The sequence below is a fragment of the Heloderma suspectum genome, chromosome 3 (assembly GCF_057233095.1).
Source record: "Heloderma suspectum isolate Gila_16-S chromosome 3, 16-S_ref, whole genome shotgun sequence".
Taxonomy (NCBI): domain Eukaryota; kingdom Metazoa; phylum Chordata; class Lepidosauria; order Squamata; family Helodermatidae; genus Heloderma; species Heloderma suspectum.
The window spans coordinates 161460678-161478367 of record NC_139460.1 but is presented as its reverse complement, the minus strand read 5'-3'; positions in this window follow the sequence as shown (position 1 = coordinate 161478367).

Genomic DNA, 17690 nt, shown 5'->3' with positions numbered 1-17690 from the left:
TAGATTAAGACGGCCAAAAAGAAGGAACGGAAATGGCGGTGGGTGTAGCCGCCGCCATTTGTGTACGCATTTTTTTTTTTTTTACCCAGAGCCCTCTGCGGCTGGAAATCCGGCTGTGGATGGCTCTGGCCTGGCCGTGCTGGGCCTGGCCGGCTGCTCCGCAGAGCTGCCACAGAGCACAGCTGGCTGTTCAAGGATTCCAGGGGGAGGAACGGAGCACCTCCCCCCAGCCAGGATTCCGGGGGGAGGAACGGAACGCCTCCTCCCCCACCATCATCATAATCCATGAAAGGTAAGTCACTTTCATACATCCCTAGTAGTACTGCACTGGATTTCAGGTAAGCTAAAATTTCAATGAGAAGAGGAAGAAAAATAAGCTACACAAACATATTTTGGTTTTCTCAAATGTATTTGTGTATATGGTTTCACTTCCATTTTCCTCTCTCCTAATTGTTGGAGGAAAAAGAAATGGAAAGTCCTTAGAGCAAAACTATGATTTAAAAGGAGAGGCAAATGACATAGGGTCATTTCTGGCATGCATCAGATAGGTTGGAAAATTGTAGGGATGGCAGAGAATTCCTCCACGGATTCCAGTGAGGCCGGATTCGTTAGAATCCGGCCCTCCAGAATCCGTGGCGGAACAGCCTCCTGCCCCCCCGCCCCCCTGCGGAATCCCCCCGGGATGGCACTTACCTGGGGCAGATATGGCTGATGTGGTGGCAGCGGCAGCGGTTCCGGCGGTGGTTCCAGACCCCCCCCAAAAAACACGCAGCGTACGCAAATGATGGCAGCTACGGTGGTCGCCATTTGCATTTCCTATTTTTTGCCGATTTTTCTTATGTAAATATTTATGTAAGATAAATCGGCGAAAAATAGGGAACGCAAATGGCAGCCGCCATAGCCGCCACCATTTGCATAAGCTGCGTGTTTTTTGGGGGGGGGTTAGTCGTGATAGGCTACGTAAATTCTTACATAGGCTATCACAGCTCCCTGGCTGTTCGCAAATGGCGGCTGCTAAGGCGGCCGCCATTTGCGTCCGCACCAGGGAGTCCACGGCCGGAAATCCAGCTGCGGACAGCCCTGGCTGCCTGGCTGGCTGCTCCGTGGAGCTGCCGTGGAGCAGAGCTGGCCATCGAGGATTCTGGGGGGGAGGACCAGATCGCCTCCCCCCCACTGAGGATTCCAGGGGAAGGGATGGAGCACCTCCCCCCCCACGAACAGAATCCGTGAAAAGATAAGTGACTTTCGTACATCCCTAGAAAATTTCAATCTTTCTCTCTGACATGTAATTTTCTATGTATAGGGAATTGCGGGGCGGGGGGCTTCTCCACACAGAGCTTTTATCCTGCTATTGAGATTGGTTACTCATGGAACTTTGAGGGTCCTTTAGATGATGTCCCCAATCTCCAGGGTGTCTCCTGCACTAAATGGCCTTTATTCCATTTTTTAAAAGATTGGAGATAATGAGTTATCGAATTACATCATTTGAGTTCTACTTGAATTCCCTTGTGAAAAAAGCAAAACCCACAATAAGAGGTGCTAGACCATTGCGCCATCTAGCGGCTGTATAATGTAACATATAGAAAACTCAGATAAGAGGGGAAAGGAAGGGGGAAAGTGTGTTGGGGGGAAGGAAGTGAGTGTAAAGGGAATCTGTCGTGATCCTGCATTTAAAACCAAAGCAGAAAGCCCTGTTTTCAATGTGGGATTTTAGGCTGGTGTAGAGATGCTCAGAGAGAGAGAGAGAGAGAGAGAAGCATTTAGTTGTATAATTTCACACCCACCCACACATTCACCCCTAGCAAAGGTGGGGAGAGAAGAATGATGGCAACCTTGAGGGAGGAGGAGAAATATGCTGCACTTTTTGGGTATAGAGATGGTACTTACTTTTTCTGTGAAGTGGCCTGGGGATATTTTGTTTCCCTCTTTTGCCTTGAAAAGTCCAAACAGTGTCTTTGCTGCGCCCGGCAGCATGGTTTTGAAAATGGAGCCGCAAATACTAATGAGAACAACACTACATGATGATCTAACATTGATCCCAAGGTATTCCTGGATAAAAATGATGGCTGTCTGCATCATGTAGTGGCATTCATTTCCAGGGGCATTCGAGGCTCCATTTTCAAAACATTCAGTAGCCAAGCTGCCAGTTACAGGAAAGATCTCAACTGGAATAAAGGAAAAAAAATACGCCAGGGCCACTTCATAGAACATAAAGTAAATATCACCCACACTCCTACTCCCCCCTCCCCACACACAGATATTCATCCCCGGCCCTGAATGTTTGCTCCCTGGAATTTGGGAGGGGGCTGCCCATGAATAGTACAACACACACACACACACACACACACACACACACGGTCTGGGCTCAATACTTCAGCCCAGCCCTAGGTGTTATCTCTGATCTCTCACAAAAAGGCTGACATAATCTTGTCTCAGCTTTCCAGTATTTTCTTTACATCAGTGTGGAGTGAATTGTGACACCCCCTCTGGTAACCTAAGATAACATAATGCTTGTTTTGTATATTATATTCCCCTCCTTTTAAACAGACTACTCTTTATTTCTTATCTGGAAATAAATAATACAATTTAACTGCCTTTCCCTTATTGATACATAATACTTCCAGATCTCTAGCTTTGATTGTTAACCATATCAGAATACTGTCTTTGATCTGCTTGCTGATCATTCAAGACAAATTCTGTTTCTGGTTGCTGAGTATCTATCTCATGAGCAGTTTTGTTTGCATTTGTTATATCTTCCCCTTTGTGTACTGGATTCATTTGGCATATGTATCTGTTCAGATTACTTTCCGAAGATGGTGGCTCTTGGATTTTTTCTTTCTTTCTTGGAATCTCTCTCTAAAACTGCCTGTATTGTATGTTAGGGCTGTGCACTGCTTCGGCCCAAGGCCCGAACCCTGAGTTGAAGTGGGCTGCTTGGGTCACTCTGAGCCCCTTCTGAAGCAAAGCGGAGGGGCACGAAGGGACCCGGAGCAGGCCGGGGCCTCTCCGATCTGCTTGGAGTGCTTCGGAGCTTCGGCACCCCCGACCCAGCTGCTCCAGTGCCTCCAGGTCCTGACCTGAGCCGCCTACCTCCTCCGCCGCCACCTCTGCCACCGCCTCCGTCACTGCTGCCTCCGTCACTGCCTTCACCGCCGCCTTCTCTGCCTCCGCCGCCAGGTCCTGAGGCCTGGATGTGCCAAATCTTATTGCAAGGAGTTGCCATTTTAAAAATGGCAACTCCCTGCAATAAGAGTCGATGTGCATCCAGGCCTCAGGACCTGGTGGCGGAGGCAGAGAAGGCGGCGGCGAGGAGAAGGCAGCGAAGGTGGAGAAGGCAGCAGCGAAGGTGGCGGTGGAGAAGGTGGTAGCGAGGAGATGGCAGAAGAGGAGGTGGCTGTGGCAGCGGAGGAGAAGGTGGCAAGAAGGCAACAGCAGAGGTGGCAGCGGCAGCAGAGGAGAAGGCAACGGTGGAGGCGGCAGCGTTGGAGGAGAAGGCGGCGGTGGCAATGGAGGAGAAGGCAGCAGCAAGGTAAAGAGCTGGGGGGCTGTGTGGGGGCATCAAGGGGGGACCTAAAGCAGGGTTCAGCATCCGAATGCCGCTTCGGGTTCAGAGCCGAGTCGGGTTGCCCCCCCCCCCGAATCAGCCTGAGCTTCCGAGTTGGATCGGGTGTCCCTGCACAGCGTTATTGTATATTGCTCTCTTCCCACATACCTCCGTTGTCTCCTATTTTGTCTGTATTCCTTTTCTTTCTGTTTCCTGTCACTACTGCTGGTTCCCAGTGTTCATCTTCTTGTTGACCAATTAGAATCTCCTTTCTGCCATGTTTTGAGTAACTTCACACTAGGGCCATGCAGGAACCCCCCAACCACCTCGGAGGCCACTTTGGGGCTTCCGGGGTGGGCTTGACCCAATTCGGACCAATTTGGGGGGCCCCTGACTTGCTTCAGCCTCCAGAGCCAAAGTGGAATTCAGATGTCTGAATCCCACCCCGTCACCCCCGGACACCCCAGTATACCACATTAGCCCCCAGCTCCTTATCTGGGCTCTCAGGATGGTGAAATCAGCTGTCGTCTTCTTCTTCCAGGAGTCACCATTTTTTAAATCCGAAAGCTCAGCCAATGCTGCCACTGCCACTGCCCAGCTGCCAGCTCCTTACCTGAGCCCTCGGGACTCGAGCCAACAGCCATCTTCTTCTTCAAGGGAGTCACCATGGTGACTTCCTGTATTTCCGGAAATAGATCCTTCGCAAATGGAGGCCATAAAGCTATCAGTACTTGTCAGCTTTATGGCCACCATTTCTGTAGGGATGTACGAAAGTCACTTACCTTTTGATGAAATTTGATTTGAGGTGGGGGGGAGGCGCTCCATCCCTCCAAATCCAAATTCTGAACAGGGGGGGAGGCGCTCCATCCCTCCCCCCCCCGAATCCTGGCCGGCCGGGAACACAAATGGCGGTGGCTGTAGCCACCGCCATTTGTGTCCCTGCAGTCAGCCGTGATAGGCTACGTAAATGTTTACGTAGCCTATCATGGCTGAGTAAAAAAAACACACAAAACCGCACATACGCAAATGGCGGCGCCCATGGGCGCTGCCATTTGCGTTCCTTATTTTGGCACGTCTAGTCTACGTAAACATTTATGTAGACTACGGCGAAAATAAGGGGAACGCAAATAACGTAGACGCTACGCTATTTGCGTTCCCCTTATTTTCGCCATAGTCGACGTAAATGTTTACGTAGACTAGACGTGCCAAAATAAGGAACGCAAATGGCGGCGCCCATGAGCGCCGCCATTTGCATACGCGGTTTCTTAGTTTTTTGTTTTACTCAGCCGTGATAGGCTACGTAAACATTTACGTAGCCTATCACGGTATTTTTTTAAAAAACTAGCCATGAAAGGCTACGTAAATCTTTACGTAGCCTATCACATTTTTTTGTGTGTGTTTTTTACTGGAAATGGCGGCAGCAGCAGCAGGTCAGAAGACCGGCTGCCGCACTGCTGCACCGCCGCACCGCCACACAGCCGCACCGCCGCCGGAGCCGCCGCCGCCAGGAGGATTCGCTGAAGGTAAGTCCTGTCCCGAGGGGTGGGGGGCAGACCGTTTCGCCACTGATTTCGGGGGGCCAAATGCGCTGGCATTCGGCCTCCCTGAGATTTGTGGCAAAATTCTCTGACATCCCTACATTTGTGCAGGATCTATTTGCAGAGTTTTTTTAAAAAATAATTGTGACTCCCTGGAAGAAGACAGCTCCTGGCATGAGTCCTGTGGGCCCAGATAAGGAGCTGAGGGTTGAGCAGCTGGGTGGTGGTGGCGGCAGCAGTGGCATGGCTGGACGTCTGGATCACCCACACTTCAGAGCAACCTGACCCTCTGTGTGCCACTTGGTGTCCCCTCCGCCCCACCTTGGAAGCAGCACAAAGCAGCATGAAGTGCCCCTGCTTCCTCTCAGAGGTTGGGCTTCAGGCCGAAGTTTTGCACAGCCCTAGTTTGCACCTTCTTCAAAAATCTCTGCCATACATTTTGAAGTTGACTCTCTTCTGATATGCTCCAAATATTTGAATATTGCTAAGCATTCACAGAAAACCTGTGTTTTCCAATTATGTTTGCTTTGTTACTTGAATGAGCATATTTGATAGCTGGCATGTAATGGTGTTTCATCTTTGGACAGTATTTGGTGACTGGAATGCAAACTATTTGAAGGCCAAACTACACATTACACTAATCACTAATGTGTAGCTGATGCTTGTGTTTTGATTTATTCTTGTGTAACTGCATACAGTCCAAATTTGGATCAGGACTGGTGTTCTCTGAGAGGGGAGAATTAAACTTTTCCCCTAGCTGATTTTTTCCTGAAATTCCACAAATGGAGGTTTCCCCACCCTTTTAAACCTCCCCTCCTGCACAGGGTGGAATTTGGGGGGTAAAACAGGTAGGGGAAGTTTAATACTCCCCTCCCAGAACATGCTGGACCCACTCCAAATTGGGACCACCTGCAGTTACACTAGATTAGAACAAAACACAAGCCTCAGCTACAACATTAGTGTAATGTGTAGTTTGACTCTGATTGTTTTTGAGAATGGTTATGCAAATATATTTATTATTTGATATTATTAGCTGGCATGCAATGGTATTTCATATTTTGGCAGTGATTTATCTCTGTTGTGTCCAGTACCAGATCAGTATGGCATCCTTAAATTTTAGCACAGTATCAACAATTATCTGACTGATTCAGACTTAGGAAGGCCTTGTTCCGGCCTCTGTACCAGCAAACGTCTTCTAGTATTTTAGAGGGGAGATATTAAAACCACGTCCTATTAGAATAGGTGCTCTAACTATGGTACGGGGGAAGCAAAGGGCATTTCACATAATCTTGCTTGGTACATGTATCTGAGAGTATGAGGAAGGCTGAGATCATTGGTCCAAGATTAAGAAAAACTGACCTTCTCCTATGAAAGCCCCCCACCCCCAATTATGACTCAATGCTACCTTTGTCCTGGCTTGATCACACTATCGGTTTCCAAAATATGTTATCAATTGACATCGGAGTTGACCTGTTTGTTATTCCTTTTGTCTAAGCATCAACTTTGTTCCTCCTTTGCCATTGTCCCCATCTTCTGCAGAGTTTATTTGATCTCCTGTTCAGACCGTTGCCCTCCATATGTACTGGGTGACAGCTCATGTGTGTTCTAGTTTGAACTTTTTTCTTTGGACAACATTTATGGCAAAATATTAATCAGACTGCTTCAGCCTTAGGAAAGGCTTGGTACAACCTACATCTGGAACAAATAAATGAATTTGAATCTGAAGTTTGTACTCAGCTTCTGTTCTGGGCATCCCTGTGTAGAGTACATGGCAACAATCCATTCAAGAAGAAGTGGCCATAGCATGCATTACGGATGGCCAGGTTGTCTTACCTTTGAGGAAAGGGCACAGGTCAGTATATCAGCACATGCTGACTGGACAGCGTGATTTCCTCCGGAACAAGCAGTTTTACTTTGCCCCATGCATAAACAAGGAATCCATACCAGCACTCTGAAGGGTGTGTGTGTATTAAGTTGGGGGATAACAGAGACATGGGAAGTAGTAAGAAAGAAGTTTTACCTCCTGAGCCTGTTGCCATGGCAAACATTTCCAAATGACATTGTTATTTTCTAGGAGATATACTCAAAAAGCAAAATAGCTTCTCCCTTGATTGTTTGGCTGAACTGTGGAATAGAATACGTCATTTCTTTCATGGTTGTTGTTCAGTTGTTCAGTCGTGTCTGACTCTTCGTGATCCCACGGACCATAGCACGCCAGGCCTTCCTGTCCTGTGCTCTCTCCCGGAGCATGCTCAAGTCCATATTCATTGCATCGGTGATGCTATCTAGCCATCTCATCCTCTGCCGTCCCCTTCTCCTTTTACCTTCAGTCTTTCCCAGCATCAGGGTCTTTTCCTTAGAGTTTTCTCTTCACATTAGGTGGCCAAAATATTTCAGCTTCTTTCATGGTACCTTTTAGTTTCTCTCTCTCTCTCTCTCTCTCTCTCTGCTTTGGCAGTAGAAGCATCCTTGGTTCACAAGGGCACTGTGATGGCTACAGTGGGTGAGAGAACAACTGAGACATATGCAGTATGTTGAGTTGAGAGTAGGTAAAGATGATGAGAGCAGGCAGGTGAGAGGCAAAAGGAACTGGGTCCCCCATATTCCTGAGCCTGTGGGAGGGAAGCCAGTTCTCTGTGTGTCTTGTCCAGAACCCAAGGCATCCAGTTCAAGAAAAGTTCTGGGGGAGAAGAAGGGAGGCTCAGTGATTAGTTATCCTTTCCCTAAGGAAGACTGGGCAGTAACCCCAAGTTGGCACTATATGCAGCCCCCCCCAATCAACCCCTAGAGAGGCTAACCCTGAGCAAAACCCTTATTCAGCCTTCTTAACTGAAGAGCCTGAAGACAGCTTGAATCTAACTACTGCCAGTAACTATTTGCCACAGCCTGAGGGGTATTACCAGGACATATATCTACTAAATCCTGAGGAGCTTCAGTGGAAGCCATAAGGTAGTAGACTATGAAGTGTGGCCTACCCTGGGAGAAAAACAACAACAACAGGAAGTAGAAGTCTCTGAGAAAGGATGTTGGCTGGCCCCAAGAACCTCCAGGGTGGCAAGTGACTTACCTGCTAATTCCCCAAAGGCAGGAAGGCGAAGCTTACTTCCAAGAAGAGTCAGGTGTTATGACTTTCTCTATGTACTGTGAACTAACTGGCATGCACATAGTAAAAGACCTGAGAAGCTGCTTACCTGTTGAGTCTTCTGCCCACGGAAGCCAGGGAGGAAGGGTTTGACAGGCCACTCTTCTTGGGAAGTGTGGACAGTGGACCATGGTGTTATTTGAGAAATGCAGAAAATGTAATTTTGGAATCTTTTCTTTCATGACTTATGGGCTGGGACCATAGTATGTGTGTGGGAGGGAGCCCATGTTACAAGTTTGTACTCCCCCCGCCCTGATGATTGAGCCCTGTATAGAGGTAAGAGGCAGTTGTGATTTGGTATTGAGGTAGCCTGATATTGTATAGCTTTTTATTTTAGAGCTTGATGAACTAGTTAAATGATACTTGGTGGGATGACTCTCATGACTGGAATACAGCAATTGAAGGATATAACTTGTTCAAAAAGAACAGGAGGAACAGAAAGGGAGGTGGGGTTGCACTGTATGTGAAAAATACATATCTCTGCACAGAAATACAGGAGGAGGAGCTTGGTAGCGCCATCGAGAGTATCTGGGTTGAAATAAATGGAGCAAAGAATAAAAGGAACCTGGTGGTCGGAGTCTACTACCGACCACCCAATCAAGGAGAAGACAAGGATGAAACTTTTGAAAAGCAAATAGCCAATGTTTTAAGGAAGCATGATGTAGTAGTAATGGGGGACTTCAATTTCCCCGATATTTGTTGGGAGACAAATTCTACAAAACATGGCCCCTCCAGGAAATTCCTGACTTGTGTGGCGGATAACTTCCTCCTACAGAAAGTAGAGCAAGGAACTAGAGGATCGGCTATCCTTGACTTGATCCTAACCAACAGAGATGACTTAGTGGATAAAGTAGCAGTTACAGGAACTCTGGGGGAAAGCGATCATGTTGTACTTGAGTTCTTGGTTCTAAGGGAAGCAAAAGTTGAGTGTAGTCAAACGTGTACCCTGGATTTTAGGAAAGCTGATTTTCATAAACTCAGAACAATGATCAGTAATGTCCCATGGCAAGCGATGCTAGCGAGAAAAGGAGTCCAAGATGGGTGGCAGCTTTTAAAAAAGGAAATTCTCAAGGCAAAATCACAAGCAATTCCAACAAGAAGAAAAGGTGGAAGACAACAGAAGAAGCCAATGTGGCTTCACAAAAAGCTTAGGGATGACCTGAAAACAAAAAAGGACACATATAGGAAGTGGAAAGAAGGCCAAGTAACAAAGGAAGAGTACATGCAGATAGCACAGAATTGCAGGGATGGCATCAGGAAGGCTAAAGCTGAGAATGAGCTGAGGTTAGCCAGGGATGTTAAAAACAGCAAAAAGGCTTTCTTCAGCTATGTGCATAGTAAAAGACAGAGGAAAGAAATGGTGGTTCAGCTATTAAATAAGGATGGCAAAATGATAACAGATGAGAAAGAAAAGGCAGAGGTGCTCAATTTCTACTTTGGCTCAGTCTTCTCCCAAAAGAGGGTCTATGACCCCCCTGGCAAAGGTGAAGTACAGGCTGAAGGGGCAGGATTGCAGCTTGAGATTGACAGGCATATGGTCAAGGAACACCTAATTACTTTGAATGAGTTCAAATCTCCAGGGCCAGATGAACTGCATCCTAGAGTCATAAAGGAACTGGCAGAAGAACTCTCAGAACCGCTGTCTATTCTCTTTGAGAAATCATGGAGGACGGGGGAAGTGCCAGATGACTGGAGGAGGGCTAACGTTGTCCCTATCTTCAAAAAGGGTAAAAAGGAGGAACCTGGGAGCTACAGACCAGTCAGTCTGACATCAATCCCTGGGAAAATTCTGGAGCAGATCATAAAGCAATCCATCTGGAAGCACCTTGACAACAATGCCGTGATTACTCGAAGCCAACATGGATTTGTCAAAAACAAGTCCTGCCAGACAAATCTGATCTCATTTTTTGATCAAGTAACCTCCCTTGTAGACCGTGGGAATGCTGTAGACATCATATACCTCGACTTCAGCAAAGCTTTCGACAAAGTTCCCCATGATATCCTGATGAGCAAACTAGCTCAAAGTGGGCTAGATGAAACAACCATCTGGTGGATCCACAGTTGGCTACAAAATCAGACTCAAAGAGTGCTTATCAATGGGACCTTCTCAAACTGGGGAGAGGTAACGAGTGGGGTACCGCAGGGCTCAGTCCTGGGCCCCAGTGCTCTTCAACATTTTTATTAATGACTTGGAGGAGGGAGTGCAGGGAATGCTGATCAAATTTGCAGATGACACAAAATTGGGAGGGATAGCTAATACTTTGGAAGACAGAAACAAAATTCAAAGTGATCTGGATAGACTGGAGCGCTGGGCAGAAAACAACAGAATGACATTTAATAGGGACAAATGCCAAGTTCTGCACCTAGGAAAAAGAAACCAAATGTACAGTTACAAGATGGGGGATACGTGGCTCAACCACATTACAAGCAAGAAGGATCTTGGAATTGTTGTCGATCACAAGCTGAATATGAGCCAACAATGTGATGTGGCTGCAAAAAAAGCAAATGCTATTTTGGGCTGCATTCATAGAAGCATCGCTTCCAAATCGCGGGAAGTACTAGTTCCCCTCTACTCAGCACTGGCTAGGCCTCATCTGGAGTACTGTGTCCAGTTCTGGGCACCACACTTGAAGAAGGATGCAGACACACTGGAGAGGGTTCAGAGGAGGGCAACAAAGATGATCAGGGGACTGGAAACAAAGCCCTTTGAAGAGAGACTGAAAGAACTGGGCATGTTTAGCCTTGAGAAGAGAAGACTGAGGGGAGAGATGATAGCACTCTTCAAGTACTTGAAAGGTTGTCACAGAGAAGAAGGCCAGGATCTCTTCTTGATCATCTCAGAGTGCAGGACACAGAATAATGGGCTCAAGTTACAGGAAGCCAGATTCCGGCTGAACATCAGGAAAAACTTCCTGACTGTCAGAGCAATATGACAATGGAACCAATTACCTGGGGAGGTGGTGGGCTCTCCCACACTGGAGGCCTTCAAGACGAGGCTGGACAGCCATTTGTCAGGGATGCTGTGACTTGGATTCCTGCATTGAGCAGGGGGTTGGACTCGATGGCCTTGTAGGCCCCTTCCAACCCTACTATTCTATGATTCTATGATTCTATGATAGACTAAAAGACCTACAATTGACAGCCCTAATACAGATCATATTTTCTTTATTACTCTCCCTAAACAAAGCTTTAATTAAGACCAGTTTGCCAAGTTATGCAGAATGAGGTGTTGTGAGTAGACTATAGTGGTAGAATTCTGTGCTGAACCAATTCTGATGGCAAATAAGTAACTGCCTTTTTAATGCTCCCCTGCATTAAAAGAAAAATAAAAAAGTCTGCTTGTACATCAGAGAGATGGTAACGGTAAACTTTCTTTTCTGATGTGCTAGTCAGAAAAGACAGACAGACTTAAAAAACAAACAAAATGTAGGCAATATTTGAAAATGGGACTTCTTATCTGCAGTCTGATGTAGTCCAGCGATCTATCACCTCCTCCTATTTGTGCCTCATTCTGTGTATAATTATACAGAACAGCTCTAAACCCCTTTCGTCAGAGAAGAGGATGTGAGGAGCAAGGGGGAGTAGCATGAAAGCTGTACTTTTGAGGGCAAAATACATAAACAAAATGAGAGAAAATAGAAATCTGAAAAAAAAGAGATTGAAAAGAAGTAAAGGCATATGCAAAGTATAGGTTTTATGGGGTATGTGAATCTATTCTCTCTCTCTCTTTCTCAAACACACACACACACACACACACACACACATGGAAAATGGGGTGGATGCACATGCAAGAACAAAATGAAATGTACAATGTATTAGAAAGTATAGCAGCTGTGAAAAATGATTGGAGTTAGGTGACGAGGCACACAGTTAAATGCTTAGAAAGGGTTACAAAATGCCTACTGTTGCCCCTGAACACAACCTGGTTTCTCATAAAGAGCAGTGACCCTCTGCTCACTCTCCAAATAGTCCACTTTGCCAAGTATAAATGGCTCCCTGTGCATTCCTGAGGCTGCTGACAAAGGTTATAATCGGAGACATAGAAGTTCATAGTCTGCCAAGCGTGAGTTATTGCTGCCTTGGGCTGCCCTAACTTGCAGTGCTTTAATAGGTTATGCTGGTTTTACAGGCCGTCACAGAGAGCATTTATTGATTTTCCTGACACCTCTCACCTTCTCACAAACCACCGTCTCTCTTTGTTGGTTTCCATTCAATCATGCATAATAAACGTGGCTTGGGCCGAGATGCAGCATGGCCCCATGCCAGGTTGTGTAAATCCTAAGGAGCTCTTCAGTCATGGTGTTTAAAAGCTCTGGTGTGTTGTTCTCTAGATGTGCTAATCATGGAGGACACATGGCCCATTTTTTAGGCGATCACCTGCAGCATTTATTCCTTTCACAGAATGCTAAAGACATTTCCATTTCTTCTTCTTCTTCTTCTTCTGCTTCTGCTTCTGCTTCTGCTTCTTTATATCATCATCAACAACAACAACCAACAACAATAATAAAAAAGAGTAGGTGGTGAACATGAGGAAAATAATTCTTGGTAAGAGACAAGAGAGTGAAAGAAATGGGGTGACAGTCCTGTAAAAGAGATTGGAGAATTATAAAAATAGAAGTGGAGCAATAGATGGAAAAGGGGAAATCTGCTAACCTTATACAATTGCTTTGCAGTATTCATCTGAATGTGCATTAGGAAAGTTTTACTTGCATACATTCATTCCATACTACCGCCCTCCATCCCAAACAGGCACACATTCATCAAAGGCTACATTATAGATATTAGGGAGGGGAGGGGTGGGGGAAGCAAAAATATTTCAGTAAAGGAGAGAGAAGATTCGCAGCAAGACTTTAGGCTTGGTTTTGGGCTCAATCACAGATCTCTCATCTCTCCTATTTTCTTTTACGAACAGCAGTCATCGTCGCCCCCCCCACTTGTATTCTGATCACAGTGCAAGGGGAATGGGGTGTAAATGGTACACTTATGTATTCTCTGGAATGGCAAAGAAGAACTGTTTTTTCTGTTTTTATTATTATTATTTTAGATGTTTTGTGATAGATAGATAGATAGATAGATGAGAGAGAGCGAGAGAGCGAGAGAGAGAGTTTTATTCTAGTGTAAGTCACCCTCATGACCTTGAGCACACTCCAGGAGAGAGCAGAGGACAGGAAGGCCTGGCGTGCTATGGTCCATGGGGTCACAAAGAGTTGGACATGACTTAATGACTGAACAACAACAAAGTCACCCTCAGAATCCCAATTCTAGGGATGTGTGAACCCACCCCTGTCCAGGTTATCCCAGCCCCTCCCATGCTCAGTGAGCAGCCTGCACTCACCCTGGCAGCCATGTTGAGCTCTACGGTCAACATTTTTTGAAAAATGAAATGGCAATTGCAAAAATGCACTTATTTGCATATGCATGAAAATGAGCATTTTGCGAATGTGCGAAAATGCACATTTTCTCATATGCAAATATGCGCATTCGCAAAATTGCTCATTTTCGCATACATAAATATGTACATTGGCAAAAATCATATTTCCATGTATACGCAAATATGTGCATTTTTGCGATCGCCATTTTATTTTTTAAAAAAATGGCGACCGTGGAGCTTGACAAGGCCATCAGGGTGAGTGCAGGCTGCTCATTGAGCATTGGCAGGGGGCAGGTGGGGCCAGGGGCTCAGTGAGTGGGGCTTGGGGTGGAGGCAGGGGGGTTCTGCTGGATTCCCAGATGTAATCAGGTGCTCATGCTATCCCTGCCCAATTGGCCTTTGATGAGTGGGGTATACAATTAATATACAGATAAAAGTAAGGTGTGCCCCCACCCCAGTGCTATATCCCCAATCCAATTCAGGACTTCTATCAGTTGTTTTAACAAATAATTGACTGTAGTAGAGTATTTGCTTCGAGAAAAATGTGAGTTTTTGTGCAGACATGTTTTAAAACTTAGCACTTTTATACTATTGTCTGAATATATGTGGTGTTAAATTAGTTCCAAAACAGATCCTATTTGGAATAATCCTGGCTTTATCTCAACTTTTGAGAAGCTATCCACATTTTTTTTTTAGAAAAGGAAGGTTAGGCATGCAGCCAGCTTTTAAATGTCTGTTATATCAGGATGCCACTTAGAAAAGGAGGGGCATTGTGCCCCCATTCTAGGCCATATGTGACCATTACTCAGGAGTACTTATATGTTTGGCTTAGTCACTGGATCTGCACTATGTGCATATGAAGAAGTAAATGGGCTTATATAATAATATAGCAATATACTAATAATATATTTTATATCATCATGATCATGATCATGATCATTGTTATAGCTATGCAGGCCAAAGGCACATAGCCATTTGCTTTCACAAAAGAAAAACAAAGGGTGACTGTTGACTTACGTTGATAACATTTTTATTTATTTTATTGTATTTATTCCATTTCTATACCACCCAATAGCCAAAGCTCTCTGGGCGGTTCACAAAAATTAAAACCAAGGAGCACACAATAAAACAATATAAAATATATAAAACATTAAAACTGCAGTATAATAATACAACCAGACAAAAACCAGAATAAAACCTAGCAGCAGTGCGGGGATTTAAAACACATATTTAAAACAGCAAAGCTAAAAGTCTAGAAAGCTAAAATGCTAAAATGCCTGGGAAAATAAAAAGGTCTTCACCTGGCGCTGGAAAGAATACAGTGTAGGTGCCAGGTGAACCTCACCAGGGAGCTCATTCCAGAGCCGGGGTGCCACAGCATAAAAAGCCCTCTTCCTAGTAGCCACGCGCCTCACTTCCTTTGGCAGGGGCTCACAAAGAAGGGCCGCTGAGGATGAACTTAAGGTCCAGGCAGGCACATATGAGAGGAGGCGATCCTTCAGGTAACCTGGCCCCAAGCCATTAAGGGCTTTGAATGTTAATACCAGCACTTTGAATCAGGCCCGGAAATGGACTGGCAGCCAGTGCAGCTGGAAAAGTACTGGTGTAATATGAGCTCATGGGCCAGTCCCTGTTAACAGTCTTGATTCCCTATTTTGAACCAGCTGAAGTTTCCGGACTGTTTTCAAAGGCAGCCCCATGTATAACTTATTGCAGTAATCCAGATGAGAAGTTATCAGAGCATGGATAACTGTAGGTAGGCTATCTCTGTCCAGATAAGGGCGTAGTTGGTATACCAGCCTAAGCTGATAAAAAGTGCACTGTGCCGCTGAGTTCACCTGTGCCTCAAGTGACAGTTCTGGATCCAAGAACACCCCCAAACTACAAACGTGATCCTTTAGGGGGAGTGCAACCCCCTCCAGAACAGGTTGAACATCACCTAGCCGGGCAGACGAACCACCCGCTAACAGTACCTCCATCTTGTTTGGATTGAGTTTCAGTTTATTGGCCCTCATCCAGTCCATTACCATGCCCAGGCATGGATTCAGAACAGCCACGGCCTCACCTGGGTTTGATGAAAAGGAGAGGTAGAGTTGGGTGTCATCCACATATTGATGACACCTCAGTCCACACCTCCAAATAACCTCCCCAGTAGTTTCATGTAGTTGTTAAACAGCATGGGGGATAAAATCGAGCCCTGTGGAACCCCATGGCACAATTGCCATGGCACAGAGCAATAATCCCCCAGCACCACCTTCTGGAGTCAGCCATCCAAGTAGGAGCGGAACCACTGCAGCACAGTGCCTCCAACGCCCAACCCAGACAACCTATCCAGAAGGATACCATGGAGAATCAACAGGGTCTCACTCCCCATGTCCCTGTCCTGGCAGAGGTCATCCCACAGGGCGATCAAGGCAGTTTCCATTCCAAAACCAGGCCTGAAGCCCGATTGAAATGGATCTAGATAATCCGTTTCATTCAAGAGTGCCTGGAGCTGTCCTTAGGGGTGCACGAAAGCCACTGACCTGGTCTCACAGCTTGCTTTGCGGTGGGGGGGAGGCGCTTCGCTGCTCCCCCCGAAGTTCAGGCTGGGGGGGGAGGCTTCCCGCCTCGCCCGGCCGAAATTCAGGCCGGGAAGGAGGCGCCTCGCCTCGCCCGGCAGCGAAATAAAAAGTTAAAAAAAAAAAAACCCGTGATAGGCTACGTGATGATTAACGTAACCTATCACGGCTAGATCTGCAAAGTCAGCCGTGATAGGCTATGTTAATCATCATGTAGCCTATCACGGGTGACTTAAAAAAAAAAAAGTGCGTACGCAAATGGCGGCCCCCATAGGGAGCCGCCATTCGTGTTCCTTATTTGGTCACTGTAGTCTACGTAAATCTTTACGTAGACTACGGCGAAAATAAGGGCAACGCAAATAGCGCTCCCCCCCTCGCCTGAACTTCGGGGAGAGAAGCAAAGCGCCTCCCCCCCACCACGAAGCACCCCTGTGAAAAGGTAAGTGACTTTCATACATCCCTAGAAGAGAAAAGCTGTTGGTGGAGAATTCCGCCACGGACTCCAATGAGGCCAGATTCTTTAGAATCCAGCCCCCTGAAGTCCGTGGCGGAATGGACCCCTTACCTCTTCCACCCCACAAAGTTTGACGCAGATGGACCCTACCTGCTGCCGGCTGGGTCCAGGTTCATCCACTGAGTCCGCAGCCGCGTCTGCTGCTGGTCTGTGGACACAAGTGGTGTCCGGTGTAGTGGATGCCATTGGCGTCCCTGCTCTGTTTGTGATAGCCTACATAAATATTTACATAGCCTATCACAAACAGAGCAGGGATGCAAATGGTGTCCATTACGCCGGAAGCCACTTGCATCCGCAGACAGGCAGCGGACGGAAGTCTGGCTGTGGACGGGCACAGCCGGTGGCTCTGCAGACTCGCCACAGAGTAGAGCTGGCTGGGGAGGATTCCGGGGGGAGGGATGGATCACCTCCCCTCCTACGGACCCCTAGGTGGAACGGTGAGTGGGGTTCGTACACGCCTAGTTCAAATAAAAAACACCTTCAAATAGAAGACTATCCTCTGAAAGGATGTGCGAATCAGCAAAACTAGGGGTGGACGAAAGTCCCTTACCTTTCGCTGAAGCTTGTTCACGGTGGGGGGGAGGCGCTTCGCTGCTCCCCCCGCGAAGTTCAGGCCGGGGGGGAGGCTTCCTGCCTCGCCCGGCCGCGAACGCGAAAGTTAAAAAAACAAAAAACAAACGCACCCTGATAGGCTACGTGACGATTAATGTAGCCTATCACGGCTAGATTTGCAAAGTCAGCCATGATAGGCTATGTCAATCGTCACGTAGCCTATCACGGGTGACTTAAAAAAAAAAAAGTGCGTACGCAAATGGCGGCCCCCATAGGGAGCCGCCATTCGTGTTCCTTATTTGGTCACTGTAGTCTACGTAAATCTTTACGTAGACTACGGCGAAAATAAGGGCAACGCAAATAGCGCTCCCCCCCTCGCCTGAACTTCGGGGAGAGAAGCAAAGCGCCTCCCCCCCACCACGAAGCACCCCTGTGAAAAGGTAAGTGACTTTCATACATCCCTAGAAG